Source organism: Anolis carolinensis, chromosome 1, assembly GCF_035594765.1.
Source record: "Anolis carolinensis isolate JA03-04 chromosome 1, rAnoCar3.1.pri, whole genome shotgun sequence".
In the NCBI taxonomy this organism is placed as follows: domain Eukaryota; kingdom Metazoa; phylum Chordata; class Lepidosauria; order Squamata; family Dactyloidae; genus Anolis; species Anolis carolinensis.
Genome location: NC_085841.1, coordinates 31,705,469 through 31,718,338, shown reverse-complemented (window position 1 = coordinate 31,718,338; position 12,870 = coordinate 31,705,469).

The following is a 12,870-nucleotide window of genomic DNA, read 5'->3' as shown; positions in this document are numbered from 1 at the left end:
CAAACCAAAGACTACAAAGGAAAGATCAAAGATTTCAAATTCAGCTTTGTTTTGAAAGCAAAAAATTCCTTACTCTGCCTGCACAATAGGAAAAGGGTTTCTAAATAAGATGAGCCAAGCAGTTGCTTCTCATTGTACCTTGACTTCTTCCTTTGATTTACTTCATCCAGGTTGCATAAACAATACTGCCAATTTTCAAAGAGTGATGATTAATAGGGCCCCTATGGTATTTGTAATGTATAGAACATACGTACATTAAGGCTTCTATATTATTGCTTCTAGGATAAGCACCCAGAGGAAAATCTGAAGACAACAACTGCAGTACACTAATATTAAGCACGTTAAGCATTTCTTCTGCCGAATGTGTTCCAGGCCACATAAGCAATAGTTCCAGGTTTAGCGAGCTTGTACAAAATGTCACCTTGATGAATTTCCCACACACCTCTACTATGGGAAAGCTGTTTGAAATGTGGACAGTGAGACTGAACCAGATTTAATGCAAGTAGGATGGCAGAAACAAGGTTCTATGTCTCCATGTCCCTATGGCAGCACCTCCAGTTTTGGAGAAGGAGAAGTTGCCAGTCTAGTATTTTTCTCAATCGGCTGTAGTGTCTTTCTTCCAATATACATACAGTGCCCATTTCAAAATTGGGACATGGCTCTAGGACAACCCTTGTACTTAGCACACTAAAAATTTCATGTAGAAAAACTGAGGCAGGCAATATGTGGGCCTCCAGATGTTTCTAGACCTAAGGATCCCACATCTATGATCATGAGATAGGCTGGCTAAGCCTAATGGGAGCTGTAATCCAACCACATCTGGGCACCTTCATTGTGCCAACCTCACAGGATACCCAAATGTTAGTCTGATCAGAATAAATATTACTCCTATGTAAAGGAGACCCTTTGGAATAATGGGGAGTTTAGCCATGACAGTAATCCCATTTGTTCCACTCTAGACTTAGAGTGGTTTTGGCCCACGTGTGCTTATGTATTGAAATTAAAACTTTTAGTACCACATAGAGTTCTGGTTCATTTGACAAATACATGTTGAAGCTGGATCTACAGAAGCACAAAAAAAAAAACTACTGACAGAAGTCTCCAGTAGCAAAGTCACGATAAAAGCAATGATCAAAATCCTCAAACACCTGTTAAACATTTCTGAGGCTCGATAGATTCGTAAGGTCATCCTTCCTGCTTTTAAAATAAGAAAGATCTGTCATTACAAGTCTCCTTTGGTTCATAAAAAAACACTCCCTAGAATTTCAGGCTAGTTGATCTCAGGTAAAAGTGAAACAAAATCTCTGCTTTGAAAAGAAAAAGAATACAGGCAGTCCCTGAGTTACAAACATCCAACTTACAAACAACTCATATTTAAGAATGAGGATGAAACAAAGGAAGCAGGCATGTAGCCGTGGGGGGGGGGGGGGGGGGCTTGAGGGGCTTCAGCCCCCCCCCCCCCCCGAAATTCTCAGAGTGGTCTGCCAGAAGGCCTTACATTTAGTATTTAAACTGTTATGTTTATTCATATCATGATCTGATCACCATGCTCAATATATCCCACATGCATGGGGGTATTGGGATAACAATACAAAAGGTTGGCTAGGGTAGACCCTCTCCCGCTCAGACTCAGCCCCCCCCCCCCCCGAACCAAAATCCCACCCCCTCCCGAAACAAAATCCTGGCTACAGGCCTGACAGGAAGTGAGAGAAATCTATCCCTGGGAAGAGAAATCAATCCCTGGAATAGTTATCATGGGGAAAGATGTCTCCACTGAAGCTTGATCACCAATCCTTATTTCCACAACAAGCCAACATTTTCAAAATCCAATTATCAGATGAACAAAAAGTGAGGTGAAATCCTCTGAACAGAGGCACAGAGAGTAAAAGAAACATTATAGATATGTTAGCTCTTCCCTATGCTATCCAAAACTTATATATGTGTGTATATATGTATATCAAACCTGCATAACCTATCTTGTTTGTAACTTCTAACTTGGGGGCCACCTGTATGTCAGTTTTGTTTTTGCTGAGTATTTTTCTACTATTTTCTCATTTTAAATTCCATTAGGACTTTAATTTTTTAAGTTCCCATGAAAATGAATATGAATTGAATGGAGGGGGGCTTTTCTTGGAATACAGACATTTTTATATGCAATGCCGTATGTAAAGAAGTATGATGACAGGGATGGAATCTTTTTGGATCCCACCGCTGCCACCAAATTGCGAAAGATTCAACTTCTAACTCTATATATCCCACTTTTCAATGTTGTCGCTGCCACCACCTTTGAAAGATGCTTTGCTCAAATAATAAGCAACAATTGAGGAAACAGTAACTTGTTTATTTATAGCACAAAGCTTGATAGTCGCAAGAATGTTATATCTTGAGATGAACGATGTTACTTCTGTACAGTAAGTGTTGCAAGATTTCTCAATAGTTTCTTTGAGCTTAGTATGGTATCAGCTTTATATGACTTGTTTCTTTCAGGTAGGAATTAGGCTTGATCGATCCACGAAAAATTTGATTCTAAACTCGTTTCAAAACTAGAGGGGGGCAGCTTTTCGTTTCTGATGGTATTTCCGAATTTGGCCCCCCAAAAAATTTGAAATTAACGAAAATTCGTTATTTTCTAAATTAATTCGTTAATGGCGGACGCGCATGCGCAATTCCCAAAAACAGCACAGAGGGAGAGGACTTTACAGGACTCTCCTGCCCTCATTTTTTGAGTGATCTTCTTCCAACTTGGTACAGTGGTAGAACACATTTAACACTGATAGCTCACCAAAATTTGGAGCGTTTCCCTTATCCTCTGATTTTTGGCGAATTTTCATAGCTTTTATAATAAACCATTTTTTAATAATTGCAGAAATCTGTTCCTGGTTTGAAAGTCTTATTTCCTGTTAAATTGGGTTGTCTTTACTGTGAAAGTCATTGTTCTACTTCAGAAACTTTGTTTTTGTGGCTGAAACTTTGTTAAATTGGTGTGTGTGTGATATATACTGTGTATATAGTCCCTGCATAATGTGTGTGTGTGTGTGTGTGTGTGTGTGTGTGTGTATATATATAGGTAAAGGTAAAGGTATCCCTTTAAGTTCAGTCATGTCTGACTCTGGGGGTTGGTGCTCATCTCCATTTCTAAGCCCAAGAGCCAGTGTTGTCCATAGACACCTCCAAGGTCATGTGGCCGGCATGACTACATGGAGCACCGTTACCTTCCTGCCAGAGCGGTACCTATTGATCTACTCACATTGGCATGTTTTCAAGCTGCTAGGTTGGCAGAAGCTGGAGCTAACAGCGGGCACTCACTCTGCTCCCGGGATTTGAACCTGGGACCTTTCGGTCTGCAAGTTCAGCAGCTCAGTGCTTTAACACACTTCGCCATCGGGGCTCATGTATATATAATATACATACACATACACACAATGTGGAGAATATGTGGAAAGGTAGATAGATAAGTTGGGAGCCACAGCGAAGGCACCTTCCTGGGAGCAAGGTCTAATAATAATAATAATAATAATAATAATAATAATAATAATAATAAAAAATCCCTTACAATATCCAAGATGGCTCACTGCTACAGAATCTTGGGAGGTTTAGTTTGATATGGTACCATTATTGGCAGAGAAAGCCAAGCTGTAGGAGTTGAAATCCAATCATTTATCCTCCCTATAGAATCAATTTTATATGCATTTTTAGCTACAGAAAAGCTAAAATCAGGACAGTAAAAGAACAACACCCAGAAAATGGGAATTCCAGACAGGAAACAATCAGGGCCAGCTAATACCTCCCAACAAAGGATTCCCCCAGGTAGGAAGCAGCCAGGCTTTGAAGCTGCAAGGCTATTCAATGCTAATCAAGGTGACCAATTGCAACATTCACACTTGCCTCCCACAGACAAGAGTTCTTTCTCCCACCCTGGACCTTCCACAGATATATAAACCCCACTTGCCTAGCTTCGCACAGACGTCAAAACCTCACCGCCGGACCCCTCTCTGTCTCTCTCGGTCTCTCCATTCCCGGCTCCATCCGCCGCCTTCCCGCCTCACAGAGAGACACCAGGCCTGAGCTGAGGCGAGGCGGCGGGGGCGGCGGCGGCCATTTCCCCCTCCGTCTTCCTCCTCCTCCTCGGCCTCCTTCCCCCTCGCCCCCTCCCATTGGCTGAGCCCGTGACGCCCCTTTTGCTGAGGGGCAAAAGGAAAGGGCCTGAATGGTGGGAGTTTGGGTGATTTGCAAAAGCTTTTTTTTCCTAACGAAAAAAACGACGACATAACGAAAAACGGCCTCTTGCGATTCGAAACCGCGATATCCAGACGTGTGGACAACCAATGCTTCAAAATTGCTTCAAAACAAACGAAAATAACGAATTAATAACGGTTAACTGGGAAAACGAATTATTTGAGCAAGCCTAGTAGGAATACTGTCCTTCTTTAAGCTTAGTTGATCTGTACCCGATCAAATTTGGACTGGGGAGTTTAACTGGTTAACCCTAGTCCTCCTTGACTTAGGAATGTAGCCTCAGCTCTTTAGTTGTCCCTACTAAAGGCTCAGCAACTTTAATTTTAGCCCTTCTCCGCTAAAACTCTCTAGCTGCTCAACTTCCTCCCACAATCCCTTCTCTCGATCTCACTCCTTTCCCACTGAACAGAACCAACTGCTCTGGTCAACCGTCAAACTCCAACTGCCCAATTCCAACTGCTAAATTTGAATTCTAAGGCTTCCACCAGCAAGGTGAAGCCACGCCCCTTTTCCTGGCCATGCCTTAGAGCAGGGGTCCCCAAACTTTTTTAACAGGGGGCCAGTTCACGGTCCCTCAGACCATTGGAGGGCCAAATTATAGTTTTTTAAAAAACTATGAACAAATTCCTATGCACACTGCACATATCTTATTTTGAAGTAAAAAACAAAACAAAAAGGGAACAAATACAGATTCCATGTTAATCATCATCATCATTATCATCATAAAAATAATAGAGGGTTGGAAGAGACCCCTTGGGATATCTACTCCAACCTCCTTCTGCTTTTGTGCACCACACCATAATCAAAGCACCGCTGACAGATAGCCACCCAATGACAACAACAACAACAACAACACCATAATAAACATGGTTGGAAGAGACCCCTTGGGCCATATAGTCCAACCCCTTTCTCCCTTTGTGAACCAAAACATAAAGCACCCCTGACCAACAATGGCAATAATAATAATAATAATACTGTAATGTTCGGGGTTGGAAGAGTGCTAGCCTTCAAGAAAAATGAATCCATGACAGGGTTGCAAAGGAGGGAGTCTACGTGGCAAGATAAAATGGGAGGTCTCTACCTTTTGCCACAGGCATGCCTCCATTGTTGTTTTGACTCCTCCATCCCAGGTGGGGGAGGAGGCGGAAAAGGAGCATGCAAGGCGAGCAAGGAGGCAGGAAAAGCGTGCACCTTTCCCTCCTCCCTCGCCCCGTGCAGGCCTTCGTCAGAGGCGGCGGCGGGAAAGATGCCTGCAGGGCGAGGGAGGAAAGGCGCATGCCTTTTTCTCGCCCCGTGCATCCCTTCCTCGGCAGCGGGAAAGGTGTGTGTGGGACGAGGAAAAGGCATGAGCCTTTCTCTCTTCTCTCACCCCACGCGCACCTTTCACGCTGCTTTCCTCGGCGGCGGCAGCGGGAAAGCTGCCCGCGAGGTGAGGCAGGAAAGGCACATGCCTTTCCCTCGCCCAGTGCGGCTCTTTCTCAGTGGAGGCAGCGGGAAAGGTGCATGCAGGGCGAAGAAAAGGCGTGCACCTTTCTTTCCTCCCTCACCCCGCGCGCACCTTTCCCGTTGCCTCCCTCGGCGGCAGCAGCAGGAAAGCTGCCCGCGGGGCGAGGGCTGAAAGGTGCATGCTTTTTCCTCGCCTCGTGCGGCCCTTCCTTAGTGGTGGCAGCAGGAAAGCTGCCCATGGTGTGAGGGAGGAAAGCCGCACACCTTTTCCTCGCCTCATGAGGCCCTTCCTCGGCGGCAGCGGCCGGAAAAGTGCCCATGAGGAGAGGTTGACAAGAAACTTCTCCTCCTTCTCCACACCACACTTTCTTGGTAGAGGAGGGAGCCACCACCCCGGGGGCCGGATAAATGGCTCCGATGGGCCGCATGTGGCCCGCGGGCCTTAGTTTGGGGACCCCTGCCTTAGAGGCTCCCAACTTCTGTATAAGAATAGCTGAAATATATAACCTTAAACAGTCAACCTAAACATAGCCATCATGAATAAAACACAATGATCATGACATCTTTACACCGTACAACAAAACTTTGCCATAAACAACTTTCAACTATAATGTCTTTTCAAACAATATTTCAAAGACATGTACATATATGTGTACACTTTCCCCTTTTGCATGCCCTTGCCAAACACAAAATATCTTGAGAAGATTGCAGTCAAATAATCATAGGGTTTTTGTTCACATAATGGTTGAAGAATTTAAAAGTGTGAAATTACAAGAGTTTGGGAAATGTTACTTTTTGGATTACAGCTCCCAGAGTCCCATGGGAAGTGTCTATGGTAACCAGAGGTTTCTGGGTATTGAAGTAAAAATTACTCCTCCAGAAATTAGGCACAGTCCCACTAAAATATGAACCAAACAAACATCCCCTCCCTGACTATTCTGAACCTGGATGAATCATAGCAAGTTGCTGGTACTGGGCTAGCTTGACCTGCTGTATGATTGTTCCCAGTACCGTCTTCCAGTCCACTCTTTCTGGCACCACCAACAGCATCTAGGGCTAGGGCCAGGCTCAATTCAGCCTGCTTTGCTCTAAGTCAATATGCACATCTGCGTGTCTTTAATGTTCAACTCTCTACGTGGGCAGCCTGTTTCCTGGACACAGCTCTGGCTCAGCTGTTTGGATATTTGGCCCCAGTGCCCACTGCCACACTGCTGTCACTTTCTGTTTTGTTTGGCATTTTTAAGACAGTAGCTAATGGGGCAGAGGGAATGAGGGATTCCTGGCTGAGTCAAGTGCCCCTGATATCTACTCAGTCGCCCTTATGTAAAACAGCACTTTGAAAGAAGGAAGGCAAGAAAAGCAGCGGGGGCAGGCAGGAGGAGAGAAGAGAGCAGCAAAATATTGTAAAACTTGAGCTGATACTTCTGCTAATGCAAAGTGGCAGTCTTTAAATAGGGTTGCCTACATTTGTCACTTTCAATCATAGGATGGTGATTGTGTCACTTAGAAGGTCTTAATAGTCTTAAGAAAACAAACGGAATTCCTCCCCTCCCTCCTTGAATGGAAGGGAGAGAGAGAAAAATACCCAGACACATAGGCTGGGATTGTCATGCCTTGAGATACATCAAGTGTGCGTCCGGGTGCTGTCTGTGCACTTCCTTTTCATCCTGCTCAAGTGAAACTGACAACTTGTCAAGCCTCTCATCCTGTTCACTTAGCATCCTGTTATGTTCTTTTACTCTCTTGCCTTTTGCTGTCTGCCAGCCGCCATTTTGGCTGCTCATTTTGAAGAGCAAAGTAAGGAAGAGGCCCACATTGCTTGGTTTTAATCATAGTGAGGCCAAGTAGCACCAACAAAACTTAAAATTAGTTGGTGTGGACATCAAATCTAGTTGTAGCAATGCATTTCCTATACATACAGCTGTCTCTGGCTTGAAAATGTTAACATTTTTTGTAATTAAAATCAAGCTTTAACATGAGTTGATTCTGCTCTTCTTGCCATGTCAAAGCAGTCATGTTCTTCCATCATTGTTCTCCCTCGTTATTTCTTATGCACGCCCTGATGTTTCTTACCATAGCCTCAGAGTTACTGAAGAAATTTCAAATGTCTGCAATGTGCTCATCATGATTCTCCTTTAAACCTTTAGTTATTCCTTGCCAAAGGAACCAATCCATTTTCAAGTTGGATTTGAAACCATACAACAACCAAGAAGAATCAAACATAGGAACAACACAGGAATCTTTTAAACAAGTCTTTTTGTCCAGCATAAAGTTTCAGATAGGATTTTTCCTTGCTCCACCTGGAGACCTTTTTGCAATTAGCCCTCTGAATACACAAATTCTGTATCCAGAGTTTCCACCATCCACAGCTTGAAAATATGCCAAAAGGCTGTTGTTTATGCAAATCACCTACATGAGTTTTGCATAATGTATATTCTCAGCTTTTTCTGCATAGAAATGACATTTTGTGCATACAAAAGGTCATTTCCTGTTCAGAAAATGGTGTTCCCTGTGCAAATCACCCAAGTGCAGATTTTGCACAACACAAATCGCAAACTACAAAGATACTTAGCAATTGAGGATTCTTTTCATCAGAGTTCATCAATACTACAAATAAATAAATAAATATTTGAATTATTTTGCAGATGTTTTCAATGTTGCTTTCATTCCTACTGCAATCTGAGTTCAAAGTGCAAATGTAATTTGTTCTCAACTCAGCAAGGGAAACAGGAAAGAGCAGAAGCTTGCCCTTCCCAATTTAGTCACCCTTCTATTTTGCAGGGGTTCGTGGGCATAATTTCCCCAGAAAAGTGGGAAAACTGAAAACCTACTGTGGTCCCCAAAGAGGGGGGATGAGCCAGCCCCATGCGCTACTCCACTTGTCCTGCAGAAGACAGCTCATTTTCCTCTTCCTGCATGGCACAAGGAAGGTAACAAGGAACACACAGTGAACTGGGAGAGTAGTAGGATCTGGCCTGTGATTCCTGTTCTCACGGTACTCCTTTGTCTGGGTGGAACAGAGATTTGCAATACACAGGAAGAAGAACAGACGCTAAATAGGGCTTTTTTATCGTGTCAGAAGCAACTTGAGAATATACTGTAAGTCGTTTCTGGTGTGAGAGAATTGTCCATCTACAGAAACGTTGCCCAGATGTGTTAACTGGGAGGCTTCTCTCATGTCCCCACAAGCTAGAGTTGACAGATGGAAGCTCATACCATCTCGCGGATTCAAACCAGCAGCCTTCAGGTCAGCAACCCAACCTTCAGGTCAACAGTTCAGCCAGTACAAGGGTTTAACCCATTGCGCCAGCATAGCTCTTGCTGGATAAGTGAGGTAAATGAAGTGGTGTAGAAGCATAATCCTCCTCCTACCACCATGCTGCAAGTCTCTGTTTCACCCATGAAAGGAAGGGAGATGCCAGGAAGAACAGAGACTCACAACAAACATGATGAGAAGGAGGAACTGGCCCCACCTGCATCATTTACCTGGGAGATTCAGTTCCTCTTCCTGTGTGCTGTGTGTTTCTATTCCCCCGATAAAGAGACTTGTGGCATGCATGCTTCCCAAACAGCCCATTTGCCAACCTACGCACTCACCAACTAAATGTTCACATAACAACTTTAAATTTGGGAGTTGACAGCATTTCAATCTCACTAATAACACTATGTTACAAAATTTGAAAAAAATGTCTGTTCCTGGTTTGAAAGTGGTATCCCTATTTAATTGTGTAGTACTTTGAAAGTTATACACCAGAAACTTTGTGTTTCTGGCTGCCACAAACTATGTTGAATTGGTTGAGATTCAATGAGATATTCATTGAAAACCTGTACCAAAATGTGCTGCAGGATGCAAAGTTTTTGCAGTTAAATAAACATTTTGATATTTTTTCATATTTTTATGATAGAAACAATTAGGAAATCAGATTTCTAATTCACAAACAAAAATTTGTTATCTAATGTAATTAAAACCACAATTGCAAAACTTGTGAAAATGGAAGGCCAACTATAGTTTCCCAAAAAAAAGCAAATTGTTGGTGTCTGTTCTAGTTTTGGAACAGAACATCTTACAGTAGATGTAGAGACCAGCCTACCTTTTCCAGTTAAGAGGGGCTTTCTTTGAAGGGTTCCCTTTTGAATTACAGCACCCCAGAACTGTGCACAAGGTGCTCTCTCATTCTTACTTCTCATAAAAAAGATGATTCCCCTTCCCACATTTCCATAAAATATGCCAATATTGCAGAGAAGCATTCCTGATTCCTTTTTCCTACTCCCTTGAGTTCTGCTTTTTGTTTTGTTTTCAGATTTGCATAGCTAAGGCTTAGGGATATTTTTTTACTGCTTTTCTTCTTTCTAGCTCTTTTTCTTTCAGTTTACAAATCCTCTGTGTGTGCCAAGACTGTGCAGTGCCAAGGGAAAGAAACTGTAACTTGTAGAGATCAAGCCCCAGGGTACTTTCTACTTACTTTGAGTTGGTTTTTTTCTCCTTTGAGAAAAAATACAATGTTAATACAAATGTTTGATTTGTATTAATAATGCAATCATACATATATCTGCTCAGAAATAAGTCCTAATGAGTCAGTGGGACTCATAGTGTACAGGATTGCCCCAAGTTGTCTCTCCTCCTTCCCTGGGCCTCCCTAAAATACCTTGGAAAGCTGTGTGACATGTTGCAGGGAGAGAAAGTTCATGCATGCTTACAGTGCCTCTCCTCTAGAGTAGAAACAGCTTTAACAAATCATTAAACCCAGTCTCCTCTTCAGACAGAAGGGAAAGGGTCGCAGAAAAAGTGATACTCTAAAGCTTTTAATCCAGGTCTTAATGAAGGACATGAAAGGGGGAGCCTGTGAGAAGTCCCCCCCCCCCTCCATAATGGGCCAGATAGGGTATTTTCTTAACCCTGCTGCTGACACCCAGACTCCCTTGAAGGAAAAAAGGAAAGGTTTCCAGGAACAGAAAGGGGAGCCTCGTAAGTTCCCCATTGCCGCCACCAATGGGCTGGATCTAGCCACATTTTTTGTCTATGGACCAAAAACAGCTATCTGGATACCCACCAGTTTTCAGTAGGCGCATGAAAAAATGTGGGGGTCTACAGGTATCTGGCTAGCAGAAACAGATCGTGGTTCAGCAAAATGCACAAGCCTAATCCCTGCCACCCAACAAGACAAAGGTCCAAGGCAAAACTGCTATTATGATCCCATCATTAAAAATACATCTTGGGAATTCCTTCTTTGTCTCATGGCATGGGGCGATGCCTGGGAGAACAACTCCCATTGTGGATAGTGACATCTACATAATCCTGTCAAGTAGGCTCCCAGACATTTCTTTGTCTGCCACATTCCATCATTGCACACCTAGGGGTGAGTACAGCCCCTAGAGCTCCCTCCTCCCTCAGAGCACCTTTCCAGGACCATTGGGAGCCTCGGGACTTCCCTGCCCAGCAGGGAGGAGATCCCCAGCCACGTCATCTGTGCTCCCACCAGAAGCCAGCTTTGTCCCACCTCCCAGCCAATCAGAGACCATGGGGGTAGTGTCCAGCTAATTGGAGCTGGCCAATCAGGGGAGAGGGAGGGAAATTTCAAAACTAGGCCATAGTGGTGAATGGAAATTTATGCTTACAAAAATGTCTGTTTTACAGACATGCTTTACACTTTATACTTTGGAGCACCTGTGCTGTACTAGTGTCCTTTTTGCGCAAATCAAATAAAGCCTCTGTCGTTTGCCTTGATCCTGGTCAGACTCTCCATTTCTGATTTCTTATTTGTTTTCCTCCATGGTTAGAGAAGCTTGCCGGGCGTCCCTCGCTTTTCACAGGACATCGAAATCCTCCAAATTTAAGCATCAAAACTGTATTTTAATTACATTCTATTTGCTATTAGGAGTGAAAAGTATTTAATATTACCTCTAAAGTCATATATTTATTCTAAGAAGAACAACTTGTTAATTAACTGTAAATTAATCTTTCCATGAAAATGGGAAGGAATGTAACCAGGTGACCTCAGCTTTTACTGACTAGTCTCACTTTTTAAAGTTATTTACCTGTCCAGCCAGAGAATACCAGCAAATAGAGATTTTTTTTCTTACACTCACAGTAATACCATAGTAAATTGTTCTCTGAAAAGTAGGTAATAATTGAGCTACACATGGAGGAGTAAATCCCCTCTCCAATGAAAGGAGTAAAGATGAACAAGACCTATTTTTGCAGTCTCAAATTCTTTCTGTAATATTTTTTTTGGGGAGGGGATGTGACTTTTGGAAAGTTCTTATAAAAATGGAACTTAAAAATTCTTACCATTTTCTAAAAAAAAAAAACAGACCAGAATATCTAAATATGGAAGCTTTTTTAGACTATAATTCACCCCTCAAAAATGTTGTCCAAGGCAGCCACGTCGCCCTGCCTGGTACTAGGACTGACTTTGGCACTCACCCAAGACAGAAGAGTATTAGTCCTGTTTATTAAATGGAAAATGGGGCTTAGAAGTTGTGTTGAGATTTGAACTTTTCAATACCTTATATTCTATCCACATCAGGGTGTTGAATCTTGTAAAAGATTATAATTCCAGAAATATGCTTTATATCCTTCTGTTCTATGAGTAATGCAGGATATACATAAATATCGCAATATCGTTATTAAGGCCAAGAGAATATATTTTTGTACACGAGATAAGTATTAGAATGATGCTGGGATTCTCTTAGTCTGGATAACATCTGTCTTGCCAATATGCTTCCAATTGCTTTCTGTCTATATTCTCCTTGCATGACTTCAAAACATTAGGAGAAGAAAAAGAGAAAGTGGAAGTGACTGTTCTTCATTTTATTATGTGTTTTATTTACTTCTCCCTATGGGGACTTAAGGTCACATGGGGATAGCCACATACTTTGGTCCTCATTTAAAAGGAAGCAAATACAAAAATTAAAAACAAATAGTACTGTGTGGTTAGGTAAAACTATAATTAAAATATAATAAATACAATTAAATATGCATTTTAAAACACACACACACACACACCCCAAAAAATATCCCCCCCCCCCACAACCTCCCCAGCAGCATGCCCTTTATTCTTCTCCAAATCCCTGTGGAAGCAGGGATGGGGGCATCCTGGTTTCTCTTGGGAGGGAGTTCCACAGCCTAGGAGCAGACACCAGAAAAGGTGTTCTCCCATATTCCCAATGACACACTTGTTACTAACT